The sequence below is a fragment of the Sinohyriopsis cumingii genome, unplaced genomic scaffold, assembly GCF_028554795.1.
Source record: "Sinohyriopsis cumingii isolate HCF-2022 unplaced genomic scaffold, ASM2855479v2 utg000198l, whole genome shotgun sequence".
In the NCBI taxonomy this organism is placed as follows: Eukaryota; Metazoa; Mollusca; class Bivalvia; order Unionida; family Unionidae; genus Sinohyriopsis; species Sinohyriopsis cumingii.
This window is the reverse complement of record NW_028315875.1, coordinates 3985650-4006596: the sequence shown is the minus strand read 5'-3', so window position 1 is coordinate 4006596 and position 20947 is coordinate 3985650. Positions and strand designations below refer to the sequence as shown.

At 32.7% G+C, this 20947-nt stretch overlaps 1 protein-coding gene across 4 annotated transcripts in view; it reads left to right on the top strand.

Moving 5' to 3' along the window:
* The first annotated feature begins 9061 nt into the window (after window positions 1-9061).
* LOC149774593 (putative complexin-1) overlaps window positions 9062-20947 on the top strand; it is a 294867-nt gene continuing 282981 nt past the window's right edge. For all 4 annotated transcript variants that reach the window (XM_089945117.1, XM_089945116.1, XM_089945114.1 and 1 more), the window contains exon 1: window positions 9062-9162. The gene's annotated coding sequence lies outside the window, so the exon portion shown is untranslated. The remainder of the gene's footprint in view (window positions 9163-20947) is intronic.

The following is a 20947-nucleotide window of genomic DNA, read 5'->3' as shown; positions in this document are numbered from 1 at the left end:
ATTTGACGAAGTAAAGAATTTCTTCTTTCCTTTATAAGCTTGTCTATTTTCAGCAAGGTCACATTGCTGCAAAAAAAGTATGTAAAAAAAACGATACACACTTCTATGAAGTAAAGCAAGAGTATTTGTCCAGAAATAAGTCATTACAATTTAATCAGCAAGATCTTACCTGAGTAGGTGTTGTCTTTAGTAAATTAATTAAAACAGCTATAAAACTTATGTCTAATTACAATAAAGACAGTAATGGATTAAATAAATTGAAACAACCACATTAATATGATTTAATGAGAACACCATCAGCAGTGCTTATTCTCCCAGTATTGGAGTCGCAAATGAGCCAAACACCAGCTTCATAAGAAGCTAATAATAATAAAATAATAGTAAAAAAGGAATAATGTCCTTTATTAACTTTTAAGAATGAAAGGTTTTCAATCACTAAAAATGCATAATTGAAGTAAGGACTCATATGCAACCTCCTTCTAAAGAATACAAATTGCTAATGAGAGATAAAATGGAATCTTAATTCTTATAATTCATACTGCATTCAAACAACTGACCAAATTGGCAAGGAGTGATAAATAAATACATACCCAAGTGATGTAAATGTTTTTAAAAAATTCTCAATCACAATAAATGTAACCTGGACACCTGGGGAAAGAGATAAACCTAAAGGCATGGTTATTATAAACCAAAGAATGGGTGGAGAGAGAGAGAGAAACTCTGAGAGAATTCTGTAACAGGAATAATACTTGACAAGGTAATTTCACTCTCTAAACACATGCATGTAATGAAAGTGTTATGTATAACTTGAAGTGAAGGCAGTTTTTTGATGAATAATTAATCTGCCATAATCGTGCAGCATCCAGAAAAGAATGAGGACTAGTGTACATGCATGGTCAGCAGCATGGGCAAGTCTTGCCTGAAGTAATTCCCAATGGGGGATGAATTCTCATGACTGAAGTAATCCCAATGGGGGATGAATTCTCATGATATGGTTGAGGATATTTTCCATCAGGAGAAGAATAAGCTACTCAGTATCAATGTATAGTATTAATGAATATTAAAATAAGATTTGATCACTCCTCTAAGCTTATGTAGAACAGATGATAAATTATTGTGTATGATTATTGAATGCCATGACTGCTTATTTTCTATGTAATTCCTAGCGGTTGGAACACTCCCCACAATCTTAAACTATTTCACACACACACACACACATGTGTATATATATATATATATATATATATATATATATATATATATATATATATATATATATATATATATATATATATACACACACACACACACTGACATTCATGGAATGGAAAGTAATTTTAAAATAGAAATAGTCTGAAAAGCAGCATGTCTGCATGCCCTTTACTCCCTTTCCGTAATAATCATTATAACCATATACTGCTGTGTCAGCTACAAGCACAGAACATTATGAAAATTCTATGACAGAACAACAAGTATAAACATACTCAAAACACCCATGGATTTTAGATCAGTTTCACATTGGCTGACGGTAGGGGCGGATAGAATACCCCCTAATAAATATGGGATGTAACACAACCTTGGGGCTTTAAGTAACAAAAGAATCATATAACACAGTGTATGCCCCACCACTGACCTTGACCTCTGTGCTAGTTCATTGATAAGGTCAAGACGGGTACAATTTCTTCAAATTATCTAAGTGTTTAAAAACTGACAGACTAGATAAGGAAACAGACCATCCTAACCTGGGGGGGGGGGACAAAGTTTATGACTATGATATAAACTCAGATATATAACAGGCTAAAAATTCATGAAAATATCTTCTTTGGTTCAAATGTTATACCTGTAGATGGAATCCATAGAGATCCTAGAGATTTATATTTTCCCAAGTTGTGAGCTTAATCTTTAGATTAAAATCATGGATATGATATGTCTTCCTATCTAGTAATGATATATAACTGGTTAAAAGCTCAATAAAAAATATTCAACAGTACAAAATTTAGCTGACAGACAATTTACTAATTACATAATTACATTTTTGTGAATTGAATCATGTGGCAACTGGTCTGCCTTTGGAAACTATGATATACCATTTAGTCATGACATATAAATTGACAGAGTTTTATTAAAGTGTCTCCAGCATTTACAAACTAATTATGGTATGGTCAAGGAAATGTTAACAAATATAAATGTGCTAACATAATATGTCCAAATTAAGAATATAAACCATTAATGTTCAAATGATTATTTAACATGATAAATGTACTTGGGTTACAACCCAGTAAACCCCTTGAAATGTTCACGCCTTGAACTTGACTTTGAAAAATGACAGAGAATATGGTTTGCAACACACTCTCATGTCATTATGTGTACCATCTTTCTCCCTATTATCATAAACAGCTTGTGAACTAGCTTGTAAAAACAAATTGGGTGAGCAACACACTTTCATGTCATTATGTATACATGTACCAACATTCTCCCTAAGTTCATAAACAGCTTGTGAACTACAGCTTGTAAAAACAAATTGGGTGAGCAACACACTTTCATGTCATTATGTATACATGTACCAACATTCTCCCTAAGTTCATAAACAGCTTGTGAGCTACAGCTTGTAAAAACAAATTGGGTGAGCAACACACTTTCATGTCATTATGCATACATGTACCAACATTCTCCCTAAGTTCATAAACAGCTTGTGAACTACAGCTTGTAAAAACAAATTGGGTGAGCAACACACTTTCATGTCATTATGTATACATGTACCAACATTCTCCCTAAGTTCATAAACAGCTTGTGAGCTACAGCTTGTAAAAACAAATTGGGTGAGCAACACACTTTCATGTCATTATGTATACATGTACCAACATTCTCCCTAAGTTCATAAACAGCTTGTGAGCTACAGCTAGTAAAAACAAATTGGGTGTGCAACACACTTTCATGTCATTATGTATACATGTACCAACATTCTCCCTAAGTTCATAAACAGCTTGTGAGCTACAGCTTGTAAAAACAAATTGGGTGTGCAACACACTTTCATGTCATTATGTATACCAACATTCTTCCTATTATCATAAGCAACATGTGAACTACAGCTTGGATAAAAAAAATGGGTGTGCAACACACTTTCATGTCATTATGTATACCAACATTCTTCCTATTATCATAAGCAACATGTGAACTACAGCTTGGATAAAAAAAATGGGTGTGCAACACACTTTCATGTCATTATGTATACCAACATTCTTCCTATTATCATAAGCAACATGTGAACTACAGCTTGGATAAAAAAAGTGCTATGTATAATGGCACAAATAATATGTATATTGGCATAAATAATATGTATATTGTGACAAATAATATGTATATTGACACAAATAATATGTATATTGGTACAAATAATATATATATTCACACAAATAATATGTATATTGACACAAATACTATGTATATTTTTACAAATAACATGTTTATTGGTACAAATAATATGTATATTGGCACAAATAATATGTATTTTGGTACAAATAATATGTATATAGACACAAATAATATGTATATTGGTACAAATAATATGTATATTCACACAAATAATATGTATATTGACACAAATACTATGTATATTTTTATAAATAATATGTATATTGGCACAAATAATATGTATATTGGTGCAAATAATATATATATATATCGACACAAATAATATGTATAATGACACAAGTAATATGTATATTAACACAAATAATATGTATATTGGTACAAATAATATGTATATTGACATAAATAGTATGTATATTGACACAAGTAATATGTATATTGACACAAATAATATGTATATTGGTACAAATAATACCGGTATGTATAATGGCACAAATAGTATGTATATTGGTACAAATAATATGTATATTGGCACAAATAATATGTATTTTGGTACAAACAATATGTATATAAACACAAATAATATGTATATTGACACAAATACTATGTATATTGGTACAAAAAATATGTATATTGGTACAAATAATAATATGTATATTGACACAAATAATATGCATATTCACACAAATGATATGTATATTGGTACAAATAATATGTATATTGGTACAAATAATATATATTGACACAAATAATATGTATATTGACACAAGTAATATGTATATTGATACAAATAATATGTATATTGGTACAAATTATATGTATATTGGTACAAATAATATATATTCACGCAAATAATATGTATATTGGTACAAATAATATTAATGGCACAAATAATATGTATATTGGCACAAATAATATGTATTTTGGGACCAATAATATGTATATAGACACAAATAATATGTATATTGGTACAAATAATATGTATATTCACACAAATAATATGTATATTGACAAAAGAACTATGTATATTTTTACAAATAATATGTATATTGGTACAAATAATATATATTCACACAAATAATATGTATATTGGTACAAATAATATTAATGGCACAAATGATATGTATATTGGCACAAATAATATGTATTTTGGGACCAATAATATGTATATAGACACAAATAATATGTATATTGGTACAAATAATATGTATATTCACACAAATAATATGTATATTGACAAAAGAACTATGTATATTTTTACAAATAATATGTTTATTGGCACAAATAATATATATATATTGACACAAATAATATGTATATTGACACAAGTAATATGTATATTGACACAAATAACATGTATATTTGTACAAATAAAACGTATATTGACATAAATAATATGTATATTGGTACAAATAATATGTATATATTGACACAAATAATATATATATTGACACAAATACTATGTATATTGGTACAAAAAATATGTAAATTGGTACAAATAATAATATGTATATTGACACAAATAATATGTATATTGACACAAATAATATGTATATTGGTACAAGTAATATGCATATTGGTATGTGGTAAAATTGTACAATTAGATTGATTGTTTTATGTTTGTTCCATTCCCAGGTGATGAAGGCATGCTTCTGTATATGGAGTTTATTTGGTAATCTGCACCTCTTCAAAGGACATTGTTGTGGAATGGTTCAGATCAGATTGCATACACTGTTTGATATATATTCCATTCCTTGGTCAGCAAGTCATATTCATGTAGAGGTTCCCTGTTTTGCACTCATGGGTACATCCTCCCATCAATGGATATTGTTGTGGAATCCTTCAGATTGGATAGCTTGTCTCATTTCAGGTTGCTCTGTTCCATGGGGTGGGGAGATATTCTTGTAAATGGGGCCCAATCTATATGCATATGCCCTCCATACTTAGAAGCACATCAAACTAACAAACATGAAACAACAAGACTAATCCAAACTGAAGCATTCCACAGCAATATAACTTGCAGAGAAGAAATTCACACTATCATATACACCCATCTACATGAATATACTGTCATAACAATTGAACAGAACAAACAGGAAACAAGATGAGTTATCCAATATAAAGCATTCTACAGCAATGTTCATTATAGTTAAGATGTAGTTGCAAAACAATTAGATTTGAGTGATTGTAATGTTTCCTGTTCATTCCTATCCAAGGTAAGAACAGCACATACATGTACACGGTGCCTGCACTGTTGCAAAGTGAGCACATATGGTCAGCAATTTATACTGCTGTGCAATTTTTGGCTTGGATCGCTTGTGTTGTATTTTGTTTCTTTTTTTATGATCAGGAAGGAATATTAATGTTGCTGGTGTCTATTCCATTGTAAATACATGTTGTTTGCAATGGACATTGTTGTGGCATGCATTGGATTGGATTGTTTGTGTTGGACATTGTTGTGGCATGCATTGAATTGGATTGTTTGTGTTGGACAGTGTTATGGCATGCATTGGATTGGATTGGATTGTTTGTATTGGATATTGTTGTGGCATGCTTTTGGATTGGATTGTTTCTGTTGGACATTGTTGTGGCATGCATTGGATTGGATTGTTTGTGTTGTTGAACAAGTATTCCAGTCCCCAAAAAGTAAGGATTATATAAATTGTCAACATTTTTCTTTGGGAATTTTCTCATAAGGCTAAATATTTCTATGGTCACATAGTGCACATTTCCTCCACTGTCTGTTCTTCAAAATTGTAGTGTTATTGCTATGGTATATTCTTCTAATGGTTGCTATTCTTCTAAGAAGGCAACAAAATTAAATTAATATTTATATATGATGAACAAAGGGACCAATATCTGATGTTAGCAAGATGTTTATGCACCTACCTGAATTATCCCTTGTTGAACCAACATCACCATCGACCACAGCATTCAGGTTACACAAAACCCCAAGAGCTCAACAAATCCCCATGAACAGTTAAACTTACAATGACTAACCTGTATAATACAGAGACACTGTTAAGTATGAATATAATGATACATGTTACACATGAATGGATTTCATTACATATGTTAAATTATTTTGTAAGAACAACTGTATCAGACCATTACTATATTAACTATGTTTGTACATAAAAGTGGCAAGGATAGTTGCACTGGATTTAAACAATACTCTCCATTTAATGCAAGCAACATGGAATTGAATTTTATCTTGTCTGTTAAGTCAAAAAAATGTCAGACTTCAAAATTTAGAACAATTCTTAAACATCCAATGTATAAAACAATTCTATCACATAGAATGGATAGCAGGAAAGAATACATTTATATATTTTAATTTTTACATACCTCTATATCTGAAGACTATATATTTCCATAGAATAGACAACTTCCTAACAAAACTCATATGTATTGTAAAGATACAAAGAATATAGGCATACAAGTATCCAGGTTGTGGTGATCCAGGTTGTGGTGTTTGTAAGGAATTTACCTCAGGATTGTCATTTATTTTAGATGAAATCTACTTTTTGAAATAGGAGAGGTGCATGCTAAGTGCATTTACCTTTGGCTAAGTACATTTACCTTTGACCTAATTATTACATATACAACAATGGGATTTGTCTCATATCACTCGTATGAAGTTAAATAAGTGATGTTATGACTTTAATACCACTCACGGTTAAAACAATTCATTAATTTGTTCCCAAAAAAGAATTAACCACAGTAAAGCGCAAATATGAAAGCAACAGTCGAAACAACTCATTGAAATTCTCATACACATTGGCATATCTCATAAAATTCCTTTGGACAAGTGTTAATTATACAGCCAAAATCTGAATCAACAATGCGAATTATTCATGACAACATTAATGATGACTATAGGGAGCCTCATGCTGTATCCATAGAAATGTGTCAGTGTCTTTTATAAACAATACAAGTATGATTTAGTAATATAAATGGATATTGATCCAACATTGTGAGGCAAATATATACAGACTTCTAATTATCAAATCTATTTGTAAGAAAGCTTCAGAAAATAGTACATATTGACTGCTGAAGTGGGCTTAAATTTGATAAAGACGGTTATTTCATTTAGAGGGTTTAATATTAACAGAGTCAGCTCAGAGACTGGCATATATTTGACAAAAAGTATTTAAAATCAATGTGCCACATGTGGATGATTTTGGCCAAATATTACATATTTGACACATATGTCTTAATTAATGAATCTGGTATAAAAACAACAACCATCTAGTTATAGGAATTAGCATGCCATAAATCAGACAGAGAAACTATAGGGCTCAACAAAGGTGCTACCTGTTGAACTGCTGTAGACCAGTTTGTATCATACAGAACTGGCATGGGCAACTTCCTCTAGGATGCAGGGTGAATAAGTGATTTTTAAAGCCACACCCTATGATGTATTAAATTAACGATTAAATTAACGGATAAAACCAGGACACAGGCTGGATATGGCCCACTAGCTGTATTTTGCCCACCCATGAATAAGGATGTGCTGGCTTTTAGAAATGTTTAGGTAATGTATTCGGTCTTCCTTCTCATTCTTCTTCCCTGGCTGAGTCATATCAAAGACTTCTAAAAATGGTACTTACAGCTGCCTAGCTAGGTGTTCAGCATTAAGAGGATAGTGTTAGGACTGGTCGGCCTGGTGTCAGGATAATGTGACTGGGTGGGACATCAAGCTACGTGTCTGCAGCATGATGCCACAGTGCTAGACATCACGTTAAACTTCCACAATGCAGACATCATAGTGATATGACTGGAAAATTGTTAAAGCTTCGTTAAAAATCTAAATCACACACACCCACTCTTATTGTCATGCAACAGTTTCTTCATACATATGAGTTTATAAAGAAAAGTTCCTTTGCATTCCCTTTTGTAGAAGTATCATGAATACCATGAGATAAGAGAAATTTCTTTAGTCAGCATTTCCCATTGCCATTTGTGGAAATGCATTGACTGGCTACTGACTGACTTCCAGCTGATTCTATGGATTTCTTTGTGAATTTCTATAATAAAGGCAATCATTTTGTGAATTACCTTAAATAAAGGCAACCATTTTGTGAAGTACCTTAAATAAAGGCAGTCATATACCTTAAATAAAGGCAATCATTTGGAGTGGCAACCACAATGGTAACATAGTGCCTATTCCTTTCATACAAACCCACACTTTTCTTAAAAAGTTGGGTCTTTTTGCAGGAATGTTGAACAGCATGGTATCATACTGGTATGTCTGTGGAAGGCTACATTCCACAGACTAAAATCAATCTCAAAATTTCTGCTACATTTGAAAGCTTGAATTTTATGTTTCCATTTTATTAATAATTTAGTTTTGGATGATCTAACTGCAGGAATTGAATGCACTTTTCCATAACCAATTTTAATAGATGAAATAGAGAATCGAGGAAAGAAACATACATGTATTTTGAGTCATTTCCCTTACACCATATCTGACAAAATTTAATATGAAATATTATATTAGCCATCAATTTTGATGAGTTATGCATACATTATACATGTACACTGTTGTTATCTTTAAAGAAACCTACTGATAAAGTGTATCTACATGTTTTCACTTAAAAATGGCATCAACCCTCATCATGCAGTTTCTCGAGAAAGCGCGCAATATATTGGAATTCAAAGTTGTTGCGGGAAAGTTCTCGAGAATTTGGTTTATTCCAATTTGTCGCCCAACGTAAACAATAACATTATATAGACAGCCGGTTTTAAACCATTTATATTCCAGGAGTTTATTTCGCTATCTAATGAATCGTAGGTTACTTTTATAATAATTGAGACACAAACATTTTCTTTTTTCAAACACCATTTTAGCGGTTTTTTCTTTATGTTGTTCACAATTGTTATTTTTGTGGCAAGAGTTCCTCTCGTATTATGGTGCTTTCCATGAACAACGGCGTTCGTTACACTGTCATTATTATGGTCATGACTTCAGATTAGTCCGAGTTTCCTCTGACCCTTGCCACCCCATTTTTGATATCTGGTGTTTTATGTCAGCATAAAATAAAACAAAATATAAAAAATGGGGTGGCAAGGGTCAGAGGAAACTCGGACTAGACTTCAGATGAGCACAGCAGAAACGAATATACATTGTAATATTGTAATGAATTCTTATTTGCTCGAATTCTTAGATTGCATCTGCGTAATTGACAATGGAGAAATATAGTTCAATAAACTGTCATTAGAACAAAATACTTGAGCAAAAAAATGTGACAATGCCCAAAAGATGTTTTAAACTATATTGAAACAACATCTCTAAAGCTATGAGATAAGAATTCATAAGAATTCTTTATTTCCGACTACATAGTCCATACACCCAAATTAAAATATAAGAATACATTATTTTAAACAGAAAAGATCATATATATCTTGTGTACAGAAATATACAGACACGTCTACAGCAATGGTATTCGAAAATACGAGAATTTAAAAGAATGTCAGTTCCAAAGACATTTCAATATAAAAATTTTACTATTAGATATACACTGCTGTCGGGCATTTCTGTGCACCTAAGGTTTTCGTTTCCAATATTGAAGGAAAACACATACGGAATTCGAGCGATTTACAAAAATAAAATACAGCAATGCTTACCATTTGAAAAGATGCAATGGTCACCAGAATATTCTGTTCAAAATAATATTAATTTTGGACACAGAGGATACCACCCCACTGTTTTCCTGACTCGCGATATGTCAGCCTATTCTGCACATAGCTTTGAAAAGATGTCATGTTTATCCATTTGGGCTACAGAAATGAAATATATTACTTTGGACTGTTTCTGTCAGCAGTTCATTCGAGTAATTAGGTCAGGTTTATAGCTAGTTTTACAAAATTCAACATAAAAATGCCAATAAATGGCAAGAGGTATTAAGCAAACTAAACTAATCTTGTAAAACAGTTAGTAAAGTTCAACATTTTATGAAAAATAAGCTATTACGTGGAAGAGAAACAACAATGAATAGGATGTAATGTGATTTAGAAATCACATTTTTATGTGCATTTTGAGTCTAAATGTGGGATATTTTTGTACACTTCATGAATATAACTTTTCTTAATTAATATACGAATGTTCTTTCTGGATACAAAATGGATTTTTGACCCAAAATAGCATGTGATCCAATGTTTACAGAAATGACATATCATTGCGCAGAATTACCCGATGCGTAGAATTGGCCGACATGGCGGGTATTTGTGATCATGGAAAACATCCTTTCTCATTACTTCCTCAGAAGTGAAAACGTTATAGTTTCCAAACATGTTAGAGGCACTGTTCCTTTGTGGAAGGTTTAAAATAAAACGAAGACTATTATTATAACCAATATAGATTACTTTTCATACATGCACTATGAGAGCACATGCACTCATGTCTTTGTATCATAATGCACGTATATTCAACAAGAGTGGTCATTCATGTTTTTTGGCAAGTACCTAAACTTTAGAACTTGTATTTTCATGCTAGCAATAGGGCATGATCTTTTGAAGAATTATAGAATATATGAAAATAGAATGTTTTCTGCATAAAATAAACCATTTGGTTTTATCTTCTTCCAAATTGTGGAAAATGGTTTAAAATTTAGCTCCTATTCCCCTAATTTATCCAATTCAAACATCTTCATTAAGTTTTCTTTAAAGTAATTTCCATTTTTACTTCATGCATGTTTGTGATATTTTTCGAATGATGAGTCTGTGTTTGTTTACCCATGTGCAGAATTAAAAAAAAAAACCCCATCATTATAATATCTTTTGAAATAATATTGACTTGGAGCATTCCAACACATTCACTATCCTCTTTGATCACTAATTTTAAAAATTTCTGACTTCTTGCTATTTTTCAAGCTGAAATTTGCTTATTTCCTTCATATGGTTATATAGAAATGTTTGTTGAGCATTCTTCCTTAGAATTAAATTGAATTTTCATATGTTGCAGGTGTTTCTTAAGCCTTTCTGTACTGTTTTATCAATTGACTGCCTAACATTTTTGCATGAAATAGCATATTGAGTCATTCTCATTTTGAAATTATGTCTTAAAACCAATAGTGCATACATATTACATTGTTCTTGTACATCTATACATTAATCTCAAATGAAATTTTAATAAACTGTAATTTTCAAATTTAGTTATAAGATATTTTTAGTCAATTTTCATATCTTTAAAATAAAATCAATCACCAACAATAAGTCTTACAATAAAGTAGATGCAAGTGTTACAATGTGGAATTAGAGAAAGAAGGAACTGGCATCAAGAAAAATTTATGATTATGTTTGTTAAATAGAAGTGCTATAAGATTAGCTTTTTGTTGTTCATTACGACAGTTTTCCATATTAATATTAATTTCACCAAAAAATGACATGTATTTGGTTTTATCTTCTTCCAAATTGTGGAAAATGGTTTAACATTTACCTTCTATCAACCTAATTTATCTAATTCAAACATCTTCATCAAGTCTTCTTTAAAGTAATTTCCATTTTTACTTCATGCGTGTTTATGATATCATTTTTTGAATGAGTAGTCTGTATTTGTTTACCCATTTCACTTGATGACTCCAATAACTGCCTAGTTCTGTATAAAACTCTTCCATAACTCCAAAGCCAACATGGCTGATTACATGTATACAGGCCACTCTTTTTCAGGATATATCGAATGAATGGTTTTGCTCTTTATGTTGATACAAATGGTATTTAAATCATTGTGTGCATAATGAATTTGGTAGCTTTAGCTATATGCTACATTATGAGAGGTTCATGTGAAAAATTCACTGAGCTACAACAGTCTACAATATCATTGTGATACTGAGCTGAATGAACAGCATCAACAATTTTGTGGTCTTAGCTTGCATCCTGTTCCCATATTCCAAGCGATATTCTGCAACCCAACTATCATTTTCCTTTGATAGTGTTGTATTCCTTTTGAATAGTTCTTGTTTCCATTTCTGTGCTTAATCTTTTTGTTGTTGGCCTCTTGAGACATCCAAATACCACCACATGTTGATGTTGGGAATCTGAAGTAGCATGTGTCATCACATGTCACATAAATGCAGCAGAATCTTTTTGTATTGTAGCAATGTGTGTAGTTATTGGCCCTTTTGTATTTGTGATGGGTGTTGGTGGATGATGTGTGATCTTCCCCACTCCTTAAGATTTTTAGTTATTGTTATCTTGGAGATTATCTGACCACTGTGTTATTCCCCAGATCGAGTAATTAATAACTTAAAAGATGAAATTAAGGGATGGAATACCAGAGTTCTAAGCAGAGATATAGAATAGAATAACGTGAGCCCTTGTATTTAAAATACAACAAAATAATGAATTACATAAGCAAAAATGACACTTGCATGATTTGCTTTCTTTCAGAAATAGGGTTACATGATTGTATGAAATTCATTTATCCATTCTATTATTGATAGAACTAATTTCATCATGTGATTGAGTGACATATTGAACTCAGGTTGCCAGCATCACCTGGTGCTTCCAGTCCTTCCCAAATCACTGCTTGTTTTCAGTTAACATATTCCCAGTATCTTTCCCTCTCTCTCTTTCTCTTTAGCCTCTCTGGGTCAGCAAATCTTAATTGCAGACTATGCTTTTTTTCTCACTGTGCAGTCACGTGTGGAATGAGCCCCAAAGTAGACTCAGTTCATGCGCCTAGCTAATACATCAAACCTGATATTTACTGCCCACTGACCCCAGCAGGATGCACTATGAAAGAATGTACTATGAAATTTATACTGTGGGCAAAATTTTGCATTATGGCAGTACTGTAGCAACTTTTGTAGTTGTTGGTAATTTTGTATTGTAGCAGCGTGTGTAGTTATTGGCCATTTTGTATTGTAGTATTGTGTGTAGTCATTGGTCTGATTGTATTGTAACTGTCTGTGTAGTTATTGGCCTTTTTGTATGGTAGCATTGTGTGACACAATCTTATTAGTGCAACTAGTCCTGCATTTTTCGATGGATCACCATATCTTGAAACTGGTAAATATTACGGGCATCACAAGATGATGTGCATATGAACTTTGCTCCTACAATTTTGGTGGCACATATATTAGAGGGAAAAAATCTTGGCATTTACTCTTCAGAAAATAATCATATAAGAAATATGTACTACTGTTTTGATTACCTGTTTTTATTTGCTTATATTTTCAAAATACCTACATGAACTTTCTTCATACTATACTTGGAATAAATCATTGTGAAACTAATATATTTTATTTAGTGACATGCAGTCTTGCCACTTTGACTGTAAAGCCATGAACTTTCTTCATACTGTACTTGGAATAAATCATTGTGAAACTAATATATTTTATTTGGTGACATGCAGTCTTGCCACTTTGACTGTAAAGCCATGAACTTTCTTCATACTGTACTTGGAATAAATCATTATGAAACTAATATATTTCATTTGGTGACATGCAGTCTTGCCCATTTGACTGTAAAGCCATGAACTTTCTTCATGCTGTACTTGGAATAAATCACTGGGAAACTAATATATTTCTTGGTGACATGCAGTCTTCCCCATTTGACTGTAAAGCCATGAACTTTCTTCATGCTGTACTTGGAATAAATCATTATGAAACTAATATATTTCATTTGGTGACATGCAGTCTTGCCTATTTGACTGTAAAGCCATGAACTTTCGTCATACTGTACTTGGAATAAAATAAATCATTGTGAAACTAGATATTTCATTTGGTGACATGCAGTTTTTCCCCTTAGAGCTTAAACCAAGGTCATAGATATAGAAGCTTTGCATTAGGGTTTGAGTTACAGTTTTTTCACTTATAGTTTCTAAGCCCCTTGATGGATTTTCTTCATACATGGAATGGATCATTATGATTGTAATATTTATTTTATCCCCTTTTATCTCAGGATCAAGGACAAAGCTATAAAAAAATTGCCATAACCTTTTGATAAAAAGTTTTAATATGCTTCCATTTCTTAAAGCCCTTGATGCATTCTGTTCATACATTGCATGAATCATTATAAAGCTAAGATGTTTCATTTGGCAACATGCTCACTTAACCTTTGACCTACTCAAGTCACACACTGTACAACAATGCTTAGTTCATGGGCTTGATATGCAAGCCCTGGCCTTCTTCTTGTTGGAGTATTCATTGTAATGCAGTGAATGACCCTTCTGTACAACAGCAGAAGTTCCAATCCAGAATCATGGTTCAGCACTGGCTTCCCCTCCATGATTTCACTAGCTTCTCAAATTTTCCTTCCCAGGGTGTTGTCCTCTTTACCGATTAGTCTGATGTTATTCTAAGAAACAGTATGCCCTGATTCTATGCAATGTTGACAAGATTCTGTCAGGGATTCTCTGTTGGAACTTCTGTCATTGTGCGGAAGGGTTTTGTCATGTGGTCAACATTTAGTTGATCATTTAATTCCAGTCCAGAAGTCATTTCTCTGATGAAGGCCTTGTGATAAGGTCCAGAAGTCATTCCTGTGATGAAGGCCTTGTGATAAGGTCCAGAAAGTCATTCCTCTGATGAAGGCCTTGTGATAAGGTCCAGAAGTAATATCTCTGATGAAATCCTTGTGATAAGGTCCAGAAGTCATTCATCTGATGAAGGCCTTGCGATATGGTCCAGAAGTCATTCCTCTGATGAAGGCCTTGCGATGAGGTCTAGAAGTCATTCCTCTGATGAAGGCCTTGTGATAAAGTCCAGAAGTCATTCCTCTGATGAAGGCCTTGCGATGAGGTCCAGAAGTCATTCCTCTGATGAAGGCCTTGTGATGAGGTCCAGAAGTCATTCCTCTGATGAAGGCCTTGTGATAAGGTCCAGAAGTCATTCCTCTGATGAAGGCCTTGTGATAAGGTCCAGAAGTAATATTTTTGATGAAATCCTTGTGATAAGGTCCAGAAGTCATTCATCTGATGAAGGCCTTGTGATATGGTCCAGAAGTCGTTCTTCTGATGAAGGCCTTGCGATGAGGTCCAGAAGTCATTCCTCTGATGAAGGCCTTGTGATGAGGTCCAGAAGTCATTCCTCTGATGAAGGCCTTGTGATAATGTCCAGAAGTCATTCCTCTGATGAAGGCCTTGTGATATGGTCCAGAAGTCATTCCTCTGATGAAGGCCTTGTGATAAGGTCCAGAAGTCATTCCTCTGATGAAGGCCTTGCAATGAGGTCCAGAAGTCATTCCTCTGATGAAGGCCATGTGATAAGGTCCAGAAGTCATTCCTCTGATGAAGGCCATGTGATAAGGTCCAGAAGTAATATCTCTGATGAAGGCCTTGCAGTGAGGTCCATAAGTCATTCCTCTGATGAAGGCCTTGCGATGAGGTCCAGAAGTCATTTCTCAGATGAAGGCCTTGTGATAAGGTCCAGAAGTCATTTCTCTGATGAAGGTCCAGAAGTCATCCCATATGCAATGAATGAGATTAAAATTTTAACAGTAGGAGAATAAGTATTTTGTGAAAGGCTAGGCTTATTCACAGTTTCAAACAATATGGCTCCATTATATTTTAATGAACTATTTTATGCTAGAAAACAAGGTAACACTTTCAATTTAAGATCAGTTTCAGCCAACCACCTTTCCTATCTCAAAGCCCAAAGAAATCCAAGAAAGAAGAAAAGTTCTCAGTATTCAGGATCAGTAATTTAGAACAGAATCCCAAAGGAAATTAGAGAAAATACGAATATAAATGCATTTAATTATAATCTAATTCACTGGATGAAAAGTGGAACCTGTTGGATTTGTCAAAATACATTACAACTTAAAGTATTACTTCACTAACCTTCCATTTTGTTGTTTCACTACTTATGTACTGTATATACACAATGTACCAAGTTGGAGTATGTTCATTTAAATTTGTTGTTTATTATGTCCATCTTTAAATATAGCTTATAATCAATGCTGAATGTAAATTTGCATATAATGGAGGGCCACAATGAGGATTACTTCCATGCAAATAATTGTGTCGCCCTCTTTAAATAAAGTCATTATTATTATTATTTTTATTATTATTATTATTATTATTATTATTATTATACAATTTCTATCCATTATATCATGTTTGAGGTCAAAACCATGACAAAGAATTTTGAATTGCACTTTCAGACATCTTGTAAACTTGTTAACTCTGGCAAGCAAAAAAATATATTTTTTTTTATTGTTGAATATCATTTGGTGTTTTATGGCACAGTGTGTCAAAAACATCAGAAATAATATCCATGTTCAGCAGTTTTAAAGAAGAAAAGGATATCAGATAATGTTCTTATCTTGGATTCCTGGAAATTCTGTTTGTCCAGTAGAGCACTAGTCCAATCATAGGCTCTTGTTTTGTATAGATGTATGTATCAAGATATGAAACATACATGTATGGTAAGAGTAAAATATCTAATAAGCAATATTTTTTTTTATATAGATATTTGTAATGGAAGAGAATAGCACTGTATATCCCATTAGATACCTTGACTTACATAGTAACTGTATATCCTATTAGACTTTCTGCACTTCTATATTAATTGTATATCCCATTAGATTCCTAGGCTCCCAAGGTAACCATAGAGCCCATTAGATTCCTAAACATCCATTGTAACCATATATCTCATTAGATTCCTTGACTTCTATAGTATAATGTTAATGGATTGCCAGATGTTAGCTGTATAAAAGATAGGTTGATTGTTAGGCACAATAATACACAGATATATTTTCATGTACTAATGGCTTATTATTTAAATTGATGATGCCAGATAATTTATTTCCCTTGAATACAATGTGAAAATTTAAAAAGCTCTATCAGTATTGTGCACTAAATCCCAAATAGTCCTATAAGTATGAAGTTCCAGTTGAATTCCAGTGGTGTTCCAAATTCCAATATTGAATGTGGTGATGAGCATATAGTCTTGCATGTGCTGATGTGCAGAAGGCCTGGAATGTGGTGATGTGTTACCAATCTTTTGATGTATCACAGTAATGCATTCCAAAATGTCCTTGACTGAATTCACATAATTTCAAATGAATGATTTAGTCCAAGAATTGTTAGTGAGCACTTTGTAATTCCAGTGAATAATTTAAATAAAGAAATCCACCCAAATTAAAAACTGAACGCAACAATAAGACTGATTCCACATCTGATGTTAAGGTAGGAATGGGTATTTTGTTAAAGTCAACAACATTGATATTGAAAGTTAAGATACAATAATACAGCCTGGATATAAGTCCATTTCTTTTTTTCAAAGTTGTCAGCAGCTTTAGGAAACTAATGTCCCAGGCTCAGATTAAAAGAAACATGTTTACCTCCAATAATAATGATCTTAATATTCAATTTATAATCATAGAGAAATATTAGCTGTGCATTTTGCTGTTTATAAAATCAATGCAATTAGTCGAGTAAACCATTAACTTGATTTTGGACTGGGGTCTAAAGCTGTACCAATGTCACTTTTTGCCAATTATGCAGAAACTGTGTATAGCCGATTATTAAAATTGCCGATACCAATTATGAGACTGATTATTTCAAGAAACCGCCTGTTCTACAGTTAGTGAAAGCACTACGATTTGATTGACAAGTAAACCATGCCCTATTTTTGTTATAACTAACAATGCCTAAAATGGGTGCGGATTTATGTTAACAGTTCAAATGTGGTCTCATGCTACCATACATGTGATAACTATTTCCCACATTTTATATCCCACCTTATTTCTTATTGTTAACTCATATATGCAAATAAAACTCTTTACTAAACACCATATTTATTCCGAATTAGTTTTTTGGGGGCACATATGCTTTGTGATATGTTTCTTCATTCCTTCTTTTAATTTAATGATGGTAATCAGTACTTATATATACGGTACAGTAATGTTGTTGTTGTGGGGTTTAACACCATTTTTCAGCACACAATAGGCTATGCATGGCGGCCAGTATTAATGGTGGAGGAAGAACCCGGAAACAACCACCGACCCACGAGAAGCAACTGGCAAGCTTTCTCACAAAGCCACATTGGCTGATCCTAGACTCGAACCCATGCAGACAGAGGTGAGATGGCAGTGATCCATAACGAAGAGCGCTTTAGACCACTCAGGGCCCCTGTACAGTAATGCCAGGTTAAGTTGACTCGTGTAAGTTTCATTGGTGGGAATGGAGATCATAATTTTCTTGTTGAGAAAAAATCTACAGCATTCAGTGATCATTCCTGGGATTTAGGAAGCAATTCACTAACAAGCAAAGCATGTAAAGTGCGGCAAAAATAAATTTCTGAACTCTTGGTTGACAGAGATGTACTTTGTGAAGCTAGCCATATGGGGGGGGAGCATTTAATTCCTGAATGCGTGAAATTGACGGTTGCATTATACGTCACTTATCATACATTGCAAAGTACAGTCATAGGGTTTTAGTATTAAAATGTCATTATCTAAATAAAGTTTCTTACAAAACTATTATTTGGAAAATAATATACATAATATAGATTTGCTTAATACCTGATGTTTCTATTAAAAAAAAGATAATGCATTTATTTCAGGTGACAACAGTTAGACCTATGAACTAATGGTGATGCGCAATGCAAAGAAAATGGAAGTAGTGCAAAACAGTCATGTAATGATTTATTTTGTAATATTAAGGCTGTATTGCTTGTTGTCAATAAAGTAATAACTATCCCATCTTTCTCAATTTTCATTGCCTATTGCATTAATAGTCTTGGAAAAATATTCACTACTTATTCTAGCAACATTTTTTGAAAATTGGCAACAAAATATTGAGAAATTATTGATATTTTTGGTGACAACATTTTAAAAGCCAGGACCATCTTCGTAATGTGTATGCTGGAAGTTCAACAGCCACATGAGGCCTCATTGGCTGGTTGGCTGCTGTGATTGGAATGAGTGCATGCATGGTATTGATAATTTGTTGTTAGCAGACAATCAGCGGTAGTTTACAGCAAGCGTGTTAAAAAGTATTTACTTTTAAGAATATACTGTCTTTCAATTAACCCCCAAATCAAATGTTTATTCCTTAATTTCCACTATTTAATTCTGATTTAAAATTCAAGCCATGTCAAGATGATTGTTAAGATTAAATTTATATTTTGCAAATTTGTTTACATCGGCACATTATTTCTGCCGATACCGATTATGCCAATTGTTCCAATAATCGGCCCGATTATGAGTATGGCCGATTATTCAGTACAGCTTTACTGGGGTCAGTTAGAAAATACAGTTATATATAACATACAGTCAATAATCATAGAGAAAAGCCAACAAACGATACAATTAAATAGATGTAATGGTCAGTATATATGTACAAATACACATGTATGTGTGTGTTTATATATATATATATATATATATATATACAGACACACACACACACACATGTGTATTTGTACATTACCAAAAAGAAAAAGAACAAAATCTAATATGCATCATTTTTTATGTATGTACCATACTTACACCATACATATGATGTCCATTTTCTTAACTTAAAAAACTTTAGACACAATTATGAAAAGTTCATATATTAGTTTTACCTTGACTTGGTCATTAGTTTTGATTCAGTATATAGTGACTTAAAATTTGCTTTTTAGTCCAAGGTCCCAATCTTTGGTGCTTTATTGTGTCTTGTTAGTTAAAAACAAAACAATCAAGCCATAAGTGAAGTTACCTTCTTTGCTTTTCATTATTGTGATTTATTAATTTTAGTTTCAGAACAATTTTTCAAGTTTTTTGCCCAGTTCATCGTAAGTCGGCAGTTTTCTGAGCTTTTTTTGAAGTTTTAGAATGAAATCTTCCTGGAAGACTAAAATATGTGAATAAAATCATTAATTTAAGATACCTTCTATTTCTTTTGACAACTCCAGTGTCATAAACATGGCAAATGTCAAATGTGCCAGTTTACTGTTGAGCTCTTTGTGATACAGGCTCATTACCAGGTATGAAAAGGTGAGTCTTTTTGAATAATATAGAAGATATCTCCAAATAATTAAAATCAAAAACCATAAGTTTTGATGAGGTTGTCATGTATCTGATATGTTGAGCTTTTTACAATTCAAGATAATATAGCCAACTTTGTTCATGCCTGGAATATATGACTAAATGATGGATATTTGAAAAGTTCTGAATATTAGTGCACTGTACAATGAACTTCTTTGTTACTGAACATTATGTCAGTACATCCCAAGTACTCCCTATGCACCTCTACACACTCTGATTATCCAGTTATTAAAATCCATTTTGTATTTTTTCTTTTTTTTCGTGTATGGTTAAATCAACTGCATGGTGGCTTTCAAAATTGCCTGCCCCTCAATGAATCTTTGATAACAGAATTGTTCAGTCAGATGGCTGTACAGAGGATCTGACCAAGTTTTAAAAATCACTGTACAGGTGATGTGAAATGGCTGTATGGAGGATTTGAAATCGCTGTACGGAGGATGTGACCAAGTTTGAAAATGTATGGATGGTGTGACCGAGCTTACAAAATTGCTGTACAGAGGATGTGAAATGGCTGTATGGAGGATGTGACAAAGTTTGAAAAATGGCTGTACAAAGGATGTGACCAAGTTTGAAAAATGGCTGTATGGAGGATGTGACC